Genomic DNA, 19,751 nt, shown 5'->3' on the forward strand with positions numbered 1-19,751 from the left:
TTCAACTCTTATGTTTGTAAAACAAGGTATATCGAAGAGATAAGCTATGACAAACATAAACTTAAACTGATAAGTTGGAAAACTACAACAAAAACAGGAATTTTGTAATTATATTTCAACTCAAATAAAAAACATTGAAGAATTCGGCATCGCTGCAGTCATATCGTTACGTATACATACGAGTAATAGTGTGCGTTTTTTATGTTGGAAACAGTATTATTGATATAGGTACAGGCATAGGATTAACTGTTTTTGAATGTTATTGAAATAGGTGCATGGCAGTGATGATGTTTTTTAGCTAAATACTTCTATAATGTGATAACAATTTCATTTTTGAAGTTACCAAATTGTTATCAATTAAAAATGACGTGAGCCGAGCATAATTATTCTCATGTTACTTGATTATTGGGTGAGAAATGAATGCATTTCATATGCGCATTGGCTTATTGTTATTGATATAGGAACAGATACCCTAGCATGGAATTTCCATAGAATAATTGTATTTATTCATAAACGCTTTTGTTTTAACACGTCAAAACTGCAAAGATAATTGTATTTTATATAGGGGAAACGCTCCTTGAATTCATACCATGCACCCAAATCAATACCATTCGAAAACAATGAATTGGTGCGCAAATTGTTTTGTTTCTCATTTTTGTGATTTTTTTCAGCAGTGAGCACACCGGATAACAACAAAACACACAAATTGAGCCTAAATAGCCTGTTTTGCGAATGTTATTGATATAGGAGCATGTTATTAATAATGGAACAGATAAAAATTACTACTTAAATAAAAATAAACCTGATTAATCTGTTTATTATTCAGGAAACTCCAGGCAACTCCAATCGAATATCCTTCAGATTTGTCAAGTCGAATTAAATTCGTAACTCTAACTGATGAGTGCTTGATTTGGCAAAAACCAAATTGCTTATCAGCAAAAATAGTATTGTCATTAACACTAGGATTCATTCGTTCAGAAAATCCTTGTAACTAAATTTTCAAATGGCGATTTTCAAATATACAGCGAAGGCGGAAACAGTAGTCTAAACAGTAATTATGATTTTTTTTAGTAATTCCGTTCTGAATGGCTGGATGACTACTTTTGAATCTATATACATAACGCTGATATTTTTTGTGTGTTAAAATATATTTCTATAAAAAGGATCACAAAAACGTATAGATAAAGTACGATTGCAATCTATGAATTAAAGAGACCGTTAAAAATGGCTGTCATCAATATTGGCTATTTTGTACACCAGAAATATTACATAGAATCGCCTTTGCTACAGTGATGACTGTGTTCTGGAGTATCGAAACGTTTTGGTTTGAAATACAGTAATGGACTTTTGATTGTCTAAATTGTAGATACACTTGTATAACAGTTGATGTTAATTATATTCGTGAAGACACAAATCCAGACAAACATTTGAAAAGGGCGTAACACCCAGGAGTTATTCTTTCCCGTTCTTCGTCTATGTATATAGCTTTGTATGTAGACGAGGAATCGGGAGGAATATATTGGCTGTTGCCCCATTCTCAAATGTTGGTCTAGAAAAAAAATATATCTGTTGAGTTTTTGCATCAAACCTTCAGGAAGAAATCTATTCTATGACTCTTTGTAATGTAATACTGATTTGGCGTTTTAGTACAAACTTCGTTGGCGTTTTAGTACAAACTCAAATGAATGATCGCTCACTTTGAGCGATTAATTATTCATTCTCGCGATGGATAAACAATTGAACACCTATTCTTAAACATAAGAAATGCTAATACTATATTCCATATAAAAATATCCGTATTAATCGTAGATATCAATAATAATAATATACTAATTAGTAAAATAGAAGTTGCATAGGTCACATCGCTTTCCATGGTGAATCCCGATCTATGTATCTGATTACCCCATCCAACTAACACAACTTCCTTCCCGTGGTTATTGTGGAGATGCAGAGGTATTCTCGGTCTCTAGTAGCAACAATAATCACACACTAACATTCCCTTCCTATCCCAACTGACTGTAAGGACTTGGCCGGCGCCGTTATTGATCAATATTTGGGAGCTGCTGGAACGTGCACTTCGAGAATAGACGGTAAATCCCAACCACTATTCACTTGGATCGAAGTGCAATTCGCACCAGCTCTGATCAATCACGGAGTAGCAACCATTGATATGTACAGTCAGTCTAAGCTAAGCTAAGCGATTTTCTCAGTTTTTTCACCAATTTCATTACCAAAAATGATATCTATTCATATAGTGATGATGGAAAAGATAAAATAACACATAAAAGACATCACCTGGAACCAGAGCATAAAATAATCACCTCCACGAAGCAACTTCGGACCGAATATTGACAAACGACGCATGACTTTTCAAAACATAGAATGACTTACTCAGTTTTTTTTCTTTACATATTCATTCATTTGATTGGTACTGATAATGGTCACTGCGTTTAAAGAAAACATAATTGGGCTTGATTATGTTGACATTTTTTTTAGCCGTGCGGTAAGACGCGCGGCTACAAAGCAAGACCATGCTGAGGGTGGCTGGGTTCGATTCCCGGTGCCGGTCTAGGAGATTTTCGGATTGGAAATTGTCTCGACTTCCCTGGGCATAAAAGTATCATCGTGTTAGCCTCATGATATACGAAAGCAAAAACCTGGCTTAGAAACCTCGCAGTTAATAACTGTGGAAGTGCTTAATGAACACTAAGCTGCAAGGCGGCTCTGTCCCAGTGTGGGGACGTAATGCCAATAAGAAAAAGAAGAAGAAGAAGATGTTGACATTTGGCACTAAAATTGTCCCTCAGTTTAACTTCGGGGTCAGATCTATGTGGGTAATTGTTGAAAGCATCATTTAAGTGTTTAGTTTTACAGTAATTTATTAGTTTACGAAATCTAAATAAATACTCACTGACTGATATTTGATCGGAAATTGTCAATTTTCAGCTGAATATGAATATGTACAAAGTGAGGGTGACAAAGAAGGCTTATCGGCTTCACCAAAAATATTCGATTATTCAAAGCTCTGCCTGGAACATAAGAACACATTTTGAGCATCCCTACTATGCATACGATAATAATTCGGTGTCTTTAGGAACCACTTTATGTTAGCAGGAACTACTCATAAGTTATTAGTCTCTGGTGTTAGTGTAGGCAGTGTTCGCCCTTAAATGATGAACCTATGATGACGTTTGAAGATGTACACCTGGTGTATACACCCATGTTCTTTTACTAGATGTAAACAAACCAATAGTTTAAGTTTTTGTCGTCAACAAGTTCTTTTATAATAAATGTTCGAAGTTCGTAATTCGCGATCGTAATTATATTATTTCTGTAACGGGCCAACAGGTTATGGGCTCAGGCGCGCAGCGAGTGTAGAAAGAAATTAATTACGGATCGGAAAGAACGCGGAGTGCTGTTTGTATCGTTTGTTTTTGAAGTGGATAAGCAGAACGATTTCGGAATGGCGGAGACAAAAGCAGTAATGGAACGTCTTAATAACTTCAACTGGTCCAGTTGGAAGTTCAGGATGGAGTTGCTTCTCCTCAAGGAGCAGTTATTCGATGTGATTACTGAAACGAAGCCGGAAACCCCATCAGCAATTTGGAGTAAGAAAGACCGCATCGTGCTTTCGTGCTGTGCGGTTCTTTCTCTCTTTGCGGAAGGAAGTTTTTAATACTACCCGAAGCTATTTTAATTTCTACGGTGCTTCTTAGCGCTATTTGTACCCACTGATCCCGTTACGATCTTTGCAAGGACCCGTGCCTTCGTTTTACGTTGGACCCGTTTGCGGAAGTAAAATTCCGACAAGCGGTGGTAATCCTGCAGGGACACCGTTCTGGGAAAAAACCTCTTAGAAGGTCACGTCTTCACGCTCAGCCATGAGCATTAATAAAAACAAGAGGAAGGGGGAGTCTCTGAATTCTCCACTTCCTTCAAAGAAACAAGGTTTCAAGACCGTCCTGCCAAAGCGCGGAAAAAATAGAAGGATGCTGGAGAATTCAGATATTCCTTCTAACTCTAATATCGGAAATAATTCTTCTCCAATCGAACTGAGCAATCAGTTCGATTTGATTAATGATGAAATTGAGCAAATCGAATATACCTCTAGCCCAGGTGATTCGATTCATGCGAAAAAGCAAAGGATTCCGCCAATTGTGGTATCTGTTGCCGAGTTTTCTGGCTTCCGGAATGAGATTGTGAGTAACCTTCAGGGGATCAAGGTTTCATTTCAGATTGCTAGGAAGGGTGACTGCCGCGTTTTGCCGGGATCCTTTGACGATCGCAAACGTCTTCTTCAGTATTTGACTGAGAAGCGCCATAAATTCTTCACATACGACGACAAAACTGAGCGATTGTTCAAAGTCGTCTTGAAAGGTCTCCCCAGTGATGATAAATCACTGGATGAGATTAAAATGGAAATTTCTCAATTACTTTTCACCAGTCCAAGTAATTAAGATGAAAAAGGATTTTATTTAGTTCACTTTAACAAAAGTGAACTAAATAATATGAAAAGTTTGGAAAAGGCCTGTATTATGTCCCATGTCCGTGTTACATGGGAACATTTCCGCAGGCCTGGAGGAAATTTTCAAAACCCCACTCAGTGCCGTAAGTGCCAAAAGTGGGGTCACGGAACTAAACATTGCCACATGGATGCTAAATGCATGATTTGTGGTGGAACCTCTCACGCCAAGGACGCCTGTCCTGTGAGAGAAGATTCCAATAAATTTAAATGTGCAAATTGTGGGGGCAACCATAAATCCAATTTCTGGGAATGCCCTTCACGAAAAAAAGTTTTGAATTCCCGTGCAAAATTGATGACGGGAAATTCCAATCGGATCCCAGATTCGACGGGTAGAAAATTTTCAAACGCTCAAATTTCGAAACCAGTTATCGGTCGAGCAATTCATACCCACCACAATTCACAAACAAATTTTGCCGCTCGTCAACGGGTAGCAAGCACTTCAGTAAATTCCAATTTTTCCAACGTACCTACGTATGCAAACATCGCTGCTGGTAGACAAAATTTCTCTTCTCAAAATGAGGTTTATACCCATGTCCCAAGGGAAAATAATGGTCATATTGCCGATTCAGGTAGCATGGCTGCTTCCGATTTTGATTTTTTAACTGAACAATTGCATCACATGATTGATGCAATGTTCAAAGCAAATGCCATACCAGAAGCTGTTCAGGTTGGTATAAAGTACACACACAAAATTGTTATCGGACTCCGTTTTAATGGATCTAAATAATTGTGTGAAAGTTCTAAATTGGAATGCCCGCTCTCTAAAGGGTAAGGAAGATGAATTATTCAACTTCCTAACAGTTCATAATGTGCATATTGCCATTATAACTGAAACGTATTTAAAACCAGGACTCTCCATTAAAAGAGATCCAAACTATTTTATCTACAGAAATGATCGTCTTGACAGCGCCTGTGGTGGGGTTGCCATTGTCATTAATAGACGTATCAAACATAAATTATTTTCTTCGTTTGAAACCAAAGTTTTTGAAACCTTGGGAGTTTCTGTTGAAACAAATTTTGGTCAATTTTCCTTCATTGCAGCCTATTTGCCTTTTCAATGTAATGGGCAGCAAAAGAATATGTTGAAAGCTGATCTTCAATTTCTGACTCGCAACAAATCAAAATTCTTCGTAATTGGTGATTTCAATGCCAAACACCGTTAATGGAATAATGCTCAAAGCAATTCCAACGGCAAAATTTTATTTGAAGATTGTTCTGCGGGATATTATACTATTCAATATCCCAATGGCCCTACTTGTTTTTCTTCCAGTCGAAATCCTTCTACAATTGATTTAATTTTAACGGATTCAAGTCAGCTGTGTGGCCAATTGGTAACTCATGCTGACTTTGACTCTGATCACCTTCCTGTGACATTTGAAATCTCACAAGAAGCCATTTATAATCCAATCAGCTCTACTTTTAATTATCATAGAGCTGATTGGGATTTATATATCGATAGGAATTTTGATGTTAATATTCCTTTGGATACCAAAAGTGATATTGACAATGCGCTCGTATCTTTGACAAATTTAATTGTCGAAGCCAGAGGCATTGCAATTCCTAAATGTGAAATTAAATTCAACTCCATTATTATTGACGACGATCTTCAGCTACTGATCCGTCTTAAAAATGTGAGGCGAAGGCAATACCAAAGAACTCGCGATCCCGCGTTGAAAGTTATTTGGCGAGATTTGCAAAATGAAATTAAAAACGTTTCGCTATTCTGAGAAATACCAACTTTGAGAATAATGTCTCGAAGTTGGATCCCAGTTCGAAACCCTTTTGAAATTAACAAAATTCTTAAAAACCTCAAAAGCCAATTCCAGCGCTTAAAGAGGGAAATAAAATTTTATTAACAAATGGCGAAAAGGCTCAAAACTTGCTCAGCAGTTCGAGAGTGCCCATAATTTTAGTCTAGGTCTCACTAGTCCAATTGAGGATCAGGTTACACGGAGCTTCGAAGACATTCTCAATCAAGAGAATGTTTTGACCCTTCGTTGGGAACTAATTTGGATGAAGTGAGATCTATTACTAGAAAATTTAAAAATATGAAAGCCCCGGGTGATGATGGTATTTTCTACATACTTATCAAAAAACTTCCTGAGAGCTCTTTATCCTTTTTGGTTAATTTATTTAACAAATGTTTTCATTTGGCATACTTCCCAGATAAATGGAAAAACGCCAAAGTTGTTCCAATTTTGAAGCCGGACAAAATCCAGCTGAGGCATCCTAGTTATCGCCCAATCAGTTTGCTTTCTGCAATAAGCAAACTGTTTGAAAAGATTATTTTAAATAGAATGATGTATTAATGACAATTCTATTTTTGTTGATGAGCAATTTGGTTTTCGCCATGGGCATTCAACCACTCATCAGTTATTAAGAGTTACGAACTTAATTCGGCTCAACAAATCTGAAGGATATTCGACTGGAGTTGCTCTTCTTGATATAGAGAAAGCATTTGACAGTGTTTTGCATGAAGGTTTGATTGCAAAATTGATGAATTTATTTTTCCTCTGTACATTATTAAACTGATCCAAAACTATTTATCAGATCTCTCAATGCAGGTAAACTATCAGAATTCTAAATCTGTTAGATTACCTGTAAGGGCTGGTGTCCCCCAAGGCAGCATACTGGGGCCCATTTTGTATAACATTTTTACTTCTGACTTACCTGATTTACCACCAGGGTGTCAAAAATCTTTGTTTGCAGATGACACAGGTCTCTCAGCCAAAGTAGGGCGAAGCCTTCGTGTCATTTGTAGTAGATTGCAAAAGTTTGGATATTTTCTCCACTTACTTGCAAAAATGGAAAATTTCCCCGAATGCTTCCAAAACTCAGCTTATAATTTTCCCACATAAGCCGAGAGCTTCTTATTTGAAACCTTCTAGCAGACATATTGTCACTATGAATGGGGTTCCAATTAATTGGTCTAGCGAAGCTAAATATTTAGGACTTCTGCTAGATCAAAAATTAACTTTTAAAAATCACATTGAAGGCCTTCAAGCCAAATGTAACAAATATATTAAGTGTCTATATCCACTTATAAACAGAAAATCAAAACTTTGTCTTAAGAACAAACTTTTGATTTACAAACAAATTTTTAGATCTGCCATGCTGCGATACCAGAAAGAAGGCACTTCAGAGGATTCAAAATAAAATTCTGAAAATGATTCTGAAGTTGCCTCCGTGATATAGTACCAATGAACTTCATAGAATTTCTAATATTGAGACATTGCAACAAATGTCCAACAAAATAATTTCCAATTTTAGACAAAAATCGTTGCAATCTTCTATTGCAACGATTAACTTCTTGTACCCTTAGTATAAAATAGGTTAAGATTAGTTTAAGTTGAAAACATTGTAATTCCTACATGGTTCAATTCAACCAGAGGAAAAATTCTAAATGCCAGAGGCAATTGAAATGTATTAATAATAACTAAAAATATAGCGTTAGAAAACGATCAGCTGTGCCATGTTATGACTGCCCGCACGGCAAAAGATATGTGGGACGCTCTGAAGAACTATCATGAGAGAGATTCGCTAACAAACAAAATTCATATTATGCGAAAACTTGGCAGACCATTTGGTATCGGAGGTATCGGAGCTCGTACATCGGTTAATATCCATGGGGGAAGATCTGAAAGAGCATTGGATTATTGCAATACTTTTGTCCAGTTTGCCAAGGAGTTACGATTCACTGATCACGGCGTTAGAGACCCGTTCTGAAGCGGAACTAAAGCAGGAGTATGTGAAGGGAAGGATTAATCAGTAAAGTATTAAATATTCAGAGGACATAATTGGGTTGATGCCGCGGCTGGGAACTTCATGGAAGTCTTGGTTGATTCGTTAGACCATTTGATTCAAACTTCAAGAAAATTTGAAGATCTTACAACATCTCCTATGCCTGGATTTGAGACGCAGGTGAAAGACAATTATTCGGAGGACATGATAGGGTTTATACTGCGACTGAGGACATCATGGAAGCCTTGGTTGATTCGATAGACCATTTTACTCAAAATCCAGGACAATTAGGAGATCTTAGAACATCTCAAATGCCTGGAATCGAGACGCAAGTGAAAAATAAATAAGGGAGGGACATAATTGGGTTAATATCATGGCAGGGTGTAACGTGACGTGACGAAACTCAAGAGTGTTTCGAAGCTGCAGCTTCAAACGCTTCATAATTTGGGCAGGCCTAAAAGGCGTTACATTTTTGTAATGTTTTTTAGTCCGACTGCGATCTAGCCCGGACAAAAACCAACACCACGCGAAGCGTTAGCAATAATTTTATTTCTATGCTCAAGCCTCTCCAGATTTCTCCCAAATTGATTAATTGTATAAATAAATCGCAATAGCGCGTTTACATCCTTTTGTGATAAATGATAGATGATAGCGAAATCTCTGCCATTTCAAAAGCGACCAGCAAGTGAGCCAGTTAGATCAGTTAGAGTTGAAAATTATTTTGTTAGGTTATCATTTCACTCCGCAAACGAACTTTTTATAGAAGCCTCTGAGACCCATAGTATTATATACCAATCGACTCAGCTCGACGAGCTGAGCACATGTCTGTCTGTCCGAGTGTATGTGTGTGTATGTGTGTGCACAAAAGCTATAAAAAATATTAGACAACTTTTCGTATAGTAATTCTTAACCAATTTTCTCGCAACAAGTTTCATTCGATAGGGAACAAAGCCTTGTTGATCACTATTGAATTTTATAACGATCGGTCATTGCGTTTAAAAGTTATGAAGAAAATTGTACATCGGACCATTTAAACCCCATATAAGGTTGGTGTCCTAACTAAATGCGAGAAAGGCACCACCAACGCTAGGTGGATTAATCTGGGTTTTTTTTTATTACTGAAGGTAATTTATATTAGTAATGGTCATAGTGACAAATGCTAATTCAAGGTGTTTTGGTCAAAAACCAAAACCTTCGCAACAAGGTTTTTATTTCGGACAGGTGTTCCGTGGCCGATTTCCGACATTGTCGCTTCGCCAAGCTTACGGCCGGCCATTGCCAAGTCCGTTGGCAATTGCATGTGTGCTGTGCAAACTGCATCAGCGATTAGCGTCGTTTTGCTTCGTAAGGGCCCCAGTAATTGCCCAGAACCAGCGAGTAGCACATTAGTTCCCACGTGCCCACCTCGGCGCGTTCCTTCACTGGCGTTGTCACGCTAGCCCCGCTACAAACCCATTGTGTAGTGCGAAGAGTGAAGTGCCACGAGTCAACCTCTGTGCCGTCGTGCGTTCTCGTGGGCCGTAGGTCTCCGCTTACGGGCCATTCGACCATTTCCCGCTAAGGCGACCTCGTCGCAACAAACCTCGACGGTGGTTCCCAAACCCACCACCACGGCGCCTTGCAGCGACTCCGTTGCATCCAACGGGCCATCACACGCCACCTTCGTCCACCGGCCAGCGTAGCGCAATCCGGCAGCAGCAGCAGTAAGCAACCTAGGTTGCTAAATAAGGTCAGACCAATTAGTAGAAATCTCAAAATTGTACCCACACACAACTAACCCATTTGCACAATATACCACCGTATTCTGCCGTTATATAATCTAATTAGTTGTATACCAACCAGTGACGTCAATTTATTTGGTTTGGGAGTTTTTGGGATTGGTTCCGCGATCGTTAGACCTGTCCTGGGTGAGTTAGTTCGGGTAAACTTTGAACGTGCGTGTCCGCATCACGCTGAAAGGCGTGTTGGGCTTAAGCGGATTACGTGATTACCGACTTATTTTAGGGTTTTGGTTAGCTTTTTCCGCACTAGCAGAGCAGCATTCGTGAGCTCAAGTTCCGTTTATGTTGGCAGTAAAGATCCACTCCTTTGCTAGTCACGAATCCGTCGTACAGGGTATCCACGGACCAGACGTATCGAAAGCTTTGGTTAGTATCGTTTTGTTTCGTTCCGTGGAGTTTGAGTTCGGTGGTAAGTATCCTGTTACAAGGGGACATCATGGAAGCCTTGGTTGATTCGGTAGACCATTTTACTCAAACTCCAGGTCAATTTGGAGACCTTACAACATCTCAAATGCTTGGATTTGAGACGCAAGTGAAAGATAAATACTCGGAGGACATAATTGGGTTGATACCGTGGCTGGGGGCGACATGGAAGCCTTCGTTGATTCGATAGACCATTTTACTCAAACTTCAGGACAATTTGGAGATCTTAAAACATCTCAAATGCCTGAATTTGAGACGCAAGTGAAAGATAAATACTCGGAGGACATAATTGGGTTGCAACCGCAGTATGGGACATCATGGAAGCTTTGGTTGATTCGGTAGACCATTTCATTAAAACTCCAGGACAATTTGGAGATCCTACAACGCAAGGGAAAGACAAATACTCGGAGGATATATTTGGGTTGATACCGTGACTGTGGACATCATGAAAGCCTTGGTTGATTTGGTACACCATTTGATTCAAATCCGAGTACAGTTCGGAGATCCTAGAACATCATAACTTATTATCACCATGACGGTGCCTTTCACTCAGAAAGACAAAGCAGGAGTAGCTTAGCCAACTCGGTTTGCCGACAGCGGGCTGAAGCTGATGATCATTCGGCACAAATTTCTTGTCTTTGTCTTTCAAGTGATAGTATTCACCCATGCATTTATATAGGGCCGTCGCATTCACGCAGCAGCGAGTGAACAGAATGAACTGTCACAGTGGGCCGCATGTGCAATGAGAAAAGAGGTCTTTTGTTTACTTTATCTTTGATTGTTGCTGCTAACCATTTTCCGTTTTCACTTCTAGGAACAGGAAGTGAGTGTGAAGAGGCAATGGTATCAATATCCTACAAATTTCAGTCACTGAGATTGAGAATTCGCACCCCTAATTATCACACATGTTTCGTAAATAGTTTACATTTATTTTAACAAGTTCTCAGTAGACGACATGCTTGAAAATATTTTCTGAAGCTTCATACATCCTGTAGTATAAAGTGGTTCCCAAAGGCACCGAATTATCATCGTATGCATAGAAGGGATGCTCAAAATGTGTTATTATGTTCCAGGTGATGTCTTTTATGTGTTATTTTATCATTTCCATCATCACTATATGAATAGATATCATTTATGGTAATGAAATATAAGTATATCTCCAAAATCGCATTTTTCTAAATCCGTTGCTTTACTCCCACAGCTCTAGTGAAAATTGACCACCTCTAGATACAATATTCTGTCGTGAAACTAGAAGAGATGGCTAAGAGGTTGGTGAAAAAACTGAGAAAATCGGTTGAAAATCCACTGAGATATAGCCATTTGAAAATTTAGTTACAACGATTTTCTGCACGAATGTATCCGTATTTTAGTTTTTTTTAGCGAATAAATCCTAGTGTTAATATGAACCATCACCCTATTCAAAATAATCTTTTCAAACAGTTTGCTTATTGACAAAAGCAAACTGACTGGGCGAGAGTTAGAAGCCTCCGCTGGCTTCAAAATTGGATCAACTTTGGCATTTTTTCGTTTATCTGGGAAGTGTGCCAATTGAAAACATTTGTTAAATAAATTAGCCAAAATGATAAAGAGCTCTCTGGAAGTCTTTTGATAAGTATGTAGATAATACAATCAACACCCGAGGCTAGAAAAATAAAATAAAATCAACGTCTCGAATTCCAATTTTTTATTTATCAACATATTTTTAATTTGCATATTTTTTAATAATAGCAAATTGTATAGTAGATGCATTGCACATGAGAACAAGACACATTCGATAAGTAAAAAGAGATAAATGCAAAATGATGAAAACTCTGTAATAACCAAGCGACATTGATATATTTTTGATCGATGATTGCCGTTACATTCTCGCGGTACCCTTCTCAAGATTCCATTATGGATGCATCAATCAGTCCAGACTCTCGGGTACAAACTTGAAACGGCCGCACTGATCTCTGCAACGATCTATCAGATTTTTCAATGGGGCATCCATTAAGTCCTACCCCAAAAGGATTAAATTGAGCCATTCAGGAAGGGGCGATAAATCCTCTTAAATCGTTGCACCGCGCCTTCAGTGCGATGTGTTGTCAATCCAATGTTGCAAGGACGCGGCGTGTCTTCTAGCTTAGCGTAAAATTTCATTACACTTTGGCAGAAGTGACATACAAAACGAAAAATGTCTGCTTTTTGTGCCGAGCTTACGATGCAATATTATTTATAGGGTTACTGTTCCTGGGTAGGCTAATGTACCTATTCTTATCGAATTCCAAGTCATGGAATTGGAGCCCATATTGTTTTGTTACTTTTTAGTATTTTTCAGCAGTGAACGTGCTTAGGAAACAAATATTTGAGCTTAGCACAACCTGTTTACCGGACACGAATAATAAACCAGTGGGCTATTGATAATGGAACATATACCCTATATCGGCCACACAACTTCGGCATTGAAGGAAAGTGGCGTGTGGGCGCTCATAAAAACTAAACTTTACATCTTGCGGCTTGAAGGCAGAGTTCGGAGCAAATTGACCAGTGTGAAGATTGCCCCGGTTCACTCGCTGCATTTCCCTTCTGTTGGCGCGCCTTTTCTCCCTGGTGCTCCCCACTCATTGACGTATAAATTTTTCGTGACAGCCGAATCATGGTAATTATGTATCTTGATTAATGTTTTCCTCCTTGTGGCTCCATTGCGTCCCTTCGGCCAGGATCGCTTCACCGTTCGACATCTTATGGCTCCATTGGATTAAGTTATTGCGCGGTCAAGCCGCATGCAGGACCCGCACAACTGTAAACTCCGTAACTACTCTGACTCTTGTGTCAGAGCTCAGCGAAAATGTCCGGAGCACAAACACAAAATAAACTTCTCCACACAATAACGACGCATGGAACAGGTTCACACGCATTTCGTGCCAGATCTTGCGAGCACGATAAGAACACTTAAGCGTGGCCGAGAGGCGCAGGATTAATTGGGCGGCAAGTTCAAACGGTCCTGATCCTGAATTTTTGGTTGCCACACGGACAAAACACGGCGCATGTTTTGCTTAATTGACACATTGGAAAGAGATCTGACAAGTTTCAGAAATAATGATTTCATGTTTCTAATAAGTCATGGCTTTTTTTCTTACGATATTGGCTCATAACTTTAACCGTAAATTCAACAGCGATGACCTCAAACGAAGTAGGTATGAATCACTACAACAATACGAATTTTATTTCACACTACTTTTTTCGATGACCACGTCGATGTCAAAGTCTAGTCAGTTTGAAGGAAATAATCATTATTTGGCTTCGCAAGCTTCTGTACATAGTAATCGACATGTGCTTGCATTCTGAGGACTAGTCCAACTTACAGATGTAAACTATTGCGATGGTAAACTTACATTTTTTTATCTAATTGGTGATGATAATGTATTTCTTGTTATTAGCCGCGACATTGAACTTTATACACTCCCGGAGGTGAGCCAGCCAAGGGCTGAAAGCCTCCTCAATAAAAATTTATACATTGTTTAAAGCAGGCTTGTAAAAAGTCATCTGCATGTCATTTGACTAATTTGTTCATAACTTTCTTTAGAAGCCGAATTTATTGAATAATTTTAGATGCACTCATAACGCTTGAGTAGGGCTATATTTTTGTCCAAGGGTACGTTGCTCTAAATATAACATCTTAGGCTGGAGAGTGAAAACTCTCCAAAATGTCACGTGTCATTTGACATAATGTCATTTGAATGACATTTTGCCTCCCACGCCCCAGATTACATATTTACAGCAATGTTTTGTTAGACAAAGTTGTAGGCACATTTAAGCACTATAAGTTCGTCATACATCATGAACTGATAGCTACCTTCTGGAAAAAGTTCTGGGAAAATTATACAAACGAATGCAAATGACATTTTACAACACTGGTTTAAATGGGGCAGCAGGGACAGCAGGAACAGCATGATGTCCAAGGGCTTGACGACCCCTCCCCAGCTGTCTGCGAGTCAGGGAGAACTGCCTAGGGCGTGGTGGGATTTAGCAGTGGGCTCTGCTAAAATCCCTCCCAAAAAACCACAAGTGCCCGTAAGCGGACTCTATCAAAGCGACTGTGTGCCGCTTCAAAAGCACAAGCCCAGGGAGGGAGTGCCAACTGGCATGTGGAGTGTCCCTACTTCGGTAGGGTAGTGCGTGAGCTGCTTCGGCAGGGAGTGAGTGATCTGTTTGTGCTGAGGCAGGAGTGTCATAGCGAGTCGCCGCCGCTATGGCCACCTCGAAGCGCAGCAGAAGTCTGAGTATGGACTGCACATGCTAAGGTAAGAGTGTCGTAGCGTAGTATCGTTGATTAGTCCCCACATACCGCTATCGACACCTCGAGGCATGGCAGTGGAGTGTTAGAATAAGTTGTGGAGTGTACCTACTTCGGTAGGGTAGCGCGTGAGCTGCTTCGGCAGGGAGTGAGTGATCTGTTTGTGCTGAGGCAGGAGTGTCATAGCGTGTCGCCGCCGCTATTGTCACCTCGAAGCGCAGCAGAAGTCTGAGTATGGACTGCACATGCTGAGGTAGGAGTCGAGGTATCCCATCGACACCTCGACGCATTGCAGTGGAGTGTTAGAGTGAGCACCCGAAAAAGGGTCACATGGAGCGAGTGGTCTTTGGAGAAGCTGCTTCGGCGGCAGAGTAGCAGTGGGTTGTACCCACACACCTACAGTTGTGCACATGTGGTGCATGGGGAGTGTCCCTGCTTCGGCAGGGTAGCGTATGGTCTGCTTCGCCAGTGGTGTGATTGATCTGCTCGTGCTGAGGCAGAGTGTCGTAGCGCAATATCTGTAGGCCCAGGCAGTTACCGCTATTGATACCTCGAGGCATGGCAGCGGAGCGTCCGGGAGAGCATCCAAGTAAGACTCAAATGGAGTGAATGGTGTGCGAGCACCCAAGTCAGTCTCGCGTGGGACGAGTGCCTGTGTGAGCGATAATGAGTGAGTACGCTTAGTACTGCCGTCCCCCCAGAAGTAGTACTGCGAGGTAGTTCCTGGGGGAAACGATGGTGGAGCCCAAGGGAGTTTAGTCGGTATTACCGGTATGGTCGAGTCCGACACTCCAGTACACTTCCGTGTGGTAGTTTGGCAACTACAATGCACGTGTACTGGGTTAGTGTGTAAATGCATTCTCCCTTGTAAAAAAAAAAAAAAAAAAAAAAAAAAACACTGGTTTAAAGCATCACATTGTCAAGTTGAAAACTATCTGGACGCATCTTTAATTTCGATTTTCCTCATCCTCAGGCTAAGCTTAATAAATTTACAATTTCTTTTTCCTCGGGAACTGTTTCAAGTTCATCGCTTTCTCGAAGGACTGTGACTGTCTCTCAGTGAAAAATGTTAACCTTGGTCCGGATTCTCAACCCCATCTGATGGATGATGCTTGCCTCGTACTATTTGCAATGAAAATGTGCATGGGATCAGTTTCGTACTGCATATTCGAAGCGCGAACTCTTCAATTGCAGGAAAATATTGTCCGTTCGGTTTGCTGTACACTGTGACGAACAAGAGGATGTATATGAAGGTGTGATCCCGTTTCTTTATTTTCGCATTCGGAATTGGGTTTACGTACAAGTAAACATCTGTGCTCCGTCGAAGTCGACACTCGAAGAAAGGCGACGTTCGCAAAACTTTTTGGAAAGCGATCCGCTTAGCAGTAGGCAGTTTATATCTCTTGCCAACCACCCGGTAAAATTAGACAATAATTAAATAAATCATTGGGTATTTGAATATTTTAAAATTTAAGATTATTCCAGTTTGGTTCTGTTTTTAAGAAATGAAAGTTAAAGTGAAAAAAAACATAAAAGTCATTTTTTACTATACTTTCATTGTATTAGTTAGAAAATACTGAAAATCGATTTTTTTATGAGTTTTCGACAGTGATATCGAAAAATAACTATTCAGCCTTTAGATCTAGGAGGAAAACCTACACGGTAGCATCCATTTACCCATTAATGGGTACTTTCGTACTCATTTTGAAGAAAAGCGGCATAACTCATTTAATGGATAAATCGCATTTACTCATTAATGGGTACTCCCACAGAACTTCAAAAAATGAGTAAATTTTGCAACTGGTTTTGCTACAGAATATGTATCAAATTTACCCACTTTTTTCAAAACATTTCCTGTGGAATTTTAATTTATTGTATTATCTCGGAGGGAATTTTAAGAAAAACAAAAGGTTTATAGGAATATAGTTGTTTATTTCATAAAAATATGATGGATGACTTACGCATCATCCGGATCAAAATCGTTTCACTTTCTTTATTGATTGTTTGATTTCATTTTCCTTCCTAGCCACTGAAATCCTACTGGAAGCGGTGTACTAAACACTTTATGGAACCCTCGGTTTCGACGGAATTCCGTTGTGAATTGTGAAGCTCATCTTCTCGGTGGACTGCTCCTAAACTTCTTGCTGATAGTGAGCTGGTTTGACCCGCCATTCGTACTGATTTTCTGCAATAGAATCACATTTCTTATCTTCGGCTTTCCCAACTGCTAGTAATCACCACTTACCTTAATTGTCTTGATTGTCCTGCATTGTAGTTGTTCCATAACTTCACTTTAACCTTGTTTTTCCCTAATTTTAAAAGATTTCTTCGTGGGTTTTTACCGTTTTTACTTTCGCCGCAGAAGACGTTCAAGATGGCTACTTTTCTTTTCGAAAATCTGGAAGGGTACGTTTTACCCATTATTTATTACGAGATGGCATTCTCTATAATGGGGTGAAAATACTCTTTTTTTGTTGATAAAAATTTACCCATTATTTGACATATCAGTATTGATTCAAAAAATGGGTACATAAAATCCATTAAATGGGTATTTGCCAGCTTCCGCGTACAGTATCATGAGCAAAGTTTCTCAAAACACAATATTTTGAAACATTGTCAAAAACCCGAACAAAAAAAAATTGGCGAACAAAATTTCAGGAGAAGATCGATGCGACTCTCCGGCAGCAGCAGGCCGGATTCCGTGCCGGAAGATCCTATGTGGACCATATTGTCACGCTCCGCATAATTCTGGAGTAGGTCAACGAATTCCAAGAGTCCCTTTACTTGGTATTCATTGACTACGAAAAAGCTTTCGACCGTCTCAATCACGAGAATTCCTGAGTTCCTGAGAATATCATCGGCTTCATCGAGGCACAGTACGAGGCCTTCTCGTGTAGAGTGCTGCACAATGGGGTCTTGTCCGACCCTATCCGGGTCGTAGCTGGTGTGAGGCAAGGATGTATTCTATCACCGTTACTGTTCCTCATCGTAATCGACGAGATTCTGGTAGATGCGATTGACCGTGAACCAAACCGCGGGCTGTTATGGCAGCCTATAACCATGGAGCACCTAAATGACTTCGAATTGGCGGATGATGTTGCGCAACGCGCAACGGCGCTCTGATATGCAGAGTAAGCTCAACGACCTTGCCAAGCGCTCCTCTTCGGCAGGTTTAGTCATCAACGTCAACAAAACCAAATCGTTGGATGTAAACACGGCGACTCCTTCCAGTTTCACAGTAGCCGGGCAACCAGTGGAGAATGTTGAAAGCTTCCAATATCTTGGTAGCCAAATGGCGTCAGACGGCGGTACCAAGATCGACATAGGCGCATGGATCAAGAAAGCAAGGGCTGCCTTTGCGAGTTTAAGAAATATATGGAAAAACAGGCAGATAAGTGAACGCACCAAAATACGAATTTTCAACTCTAACGTGAAATCTGTGCTGGTATACTCTAGCGAAACATGGTGTGTATCAGTGGAGAACACTCAATGGCTGCAGGTGTTCATTAACAGATGCCTGCGGTATATAATTCGGGCCTGGTGGTCTCACAACTGGATCTCAAACAACGAGCTCCATCGTCGTTGTCACCAGAGGCCGATGGCAACAGAAATTCGGGATCGGAAGTGGGGCTATGTCGGCCACACTCTACGTAGGGGCGGAAACGAAATCTGTAAACAAACATTAGACTGGAACCCAGCGGGACATCGCAGCAGAGGCAGACCCAGAGGCTCATGGCGGCGAAGCCTCAATAAGGAAATAAAAGAAGTCGACCGAAATCTAACCTGGCAACAGGTTAAAGCGATAGCCGGGCAACGCTCTGGATGGAGATCTTTCAAGTCGGCACTTTGCACCACCGGAGGTGTACAGGATCCATAAGCTAAGTTAAGAACAAAATTTCTGCTCAAGTATCTTATTCTAAAACAACAGTGTATTTTATGCTCTAAATGTTATCGGGCAACTTTTTGAATACATTCTATGAACATCAAACGTCTCAAAGAGGTTTTGACCGTCTTTTTCAGAGTTGTTCCATTGTGCGGTCGTATTGTATCATATGCGGCTTTGAAGTCGATAAATAGATGATGTATGGGCACGTTGTATTCGCGGCATTTCTGCAATACCTGACGTATGGCGAACATCTGGTCTGTGGTAGAGCGTTCACCCATAAATCCCGCCTGGTACTGCCCCACGAACTCTCTTGCAATTGGTGTTAGTCGGCGGCATAAAATTTGGGAGAGTACCTTGTAGGCGGCGTTCAGCAATGTGATTGCGCGGTAGTTGCTCCAATCCAGCTTATCGCCGTTCGACACGACACCTTCCATCCACTCCTGCGGCAAAACTTCCTCCTCCCAAATCATGGTAATGACCCAGTGCAACGCTCTATCCAGTGCCTCACCACCGTGTTTAAATAGCTCTCCTGATAGTTGGTCAACCCCAGGGGCTTTGTTGTTCTTTAGCCGGCCAATTTCCTCCTGGATTTCCTGGAGATCCGGAGCTGGTAAAATTATGTCCTGCGCGCGTTCTCCCAGGTCTATCACCACACCGCCATCTTCGTCTGCCACATCGCTATTCAGGTGTTCTTCGTAGTGCTGCCTCACGGTCGTTCGTAAGAAGGTTTCCGTTTATGTCCTTACACATATCAGGCTGTGGCAAGTGGCCCTCACGTGAACGGTTAAACTTCTCATAGAACCTTCGTGCGTTATTAGCGCGGTGCAGTTGCTCCGTCTCTTCACCGTCTCGATCTTCCTGCTGGCGCCTTTTCCTCCGGAAAATCGAGTTTGGTCTGTTCCGCGCCCGTTCATATCGTGCCTCATTCGCCCTCGTGCGGTGCTGCAGCAATCTCGCCCATGCTGCATTTTTCTCTTCCACTAAATGCTCACATTCGCCGTCATACCGGTCGTTTCTCTGATCCGGGGGCACCGTGCCAAGTGCAGCGATTGCCGTGCTGCCAATGGCGGATCGAATATCTCTCCAGCTATTTTCAAGAGACGCTGCGCCTAGCTGCTC

At 40.7% G+C, this 19,751-nt stretch overlaps 1 protein-coding gene across 4 annotated transcripts in view; it reads right to left on the minus strand.

Moving 5' to 3' along the window:
• LOC134220345 (endothelial zinc finger protein induced by tumor necrosis factor alpha) overlaps nucleotides 1–19,751 on the minus strand; it is a 192,529-nt gene that overhangs the window by 90,345 nt on the left and 82,433 nt on the right. The gene's annotated exons all lie outside the window — the stretch shown is intronic.

The sequence above is a fragment of the Armigeres subalbatus genome, chromosome 3 (assembly GCF_024139115.2).
Source record: "Armigeres subalbatus isolate Guangzhou_Male chromosome 3, GZ_Asu_2, whole genome shotgun sequence".
Lineage (NCBI taxonomy): Eukaryota > Metazoa > Arthropoda > Insecta > Diptera > Culicidae > Armigeres > Armigeres subalbatus.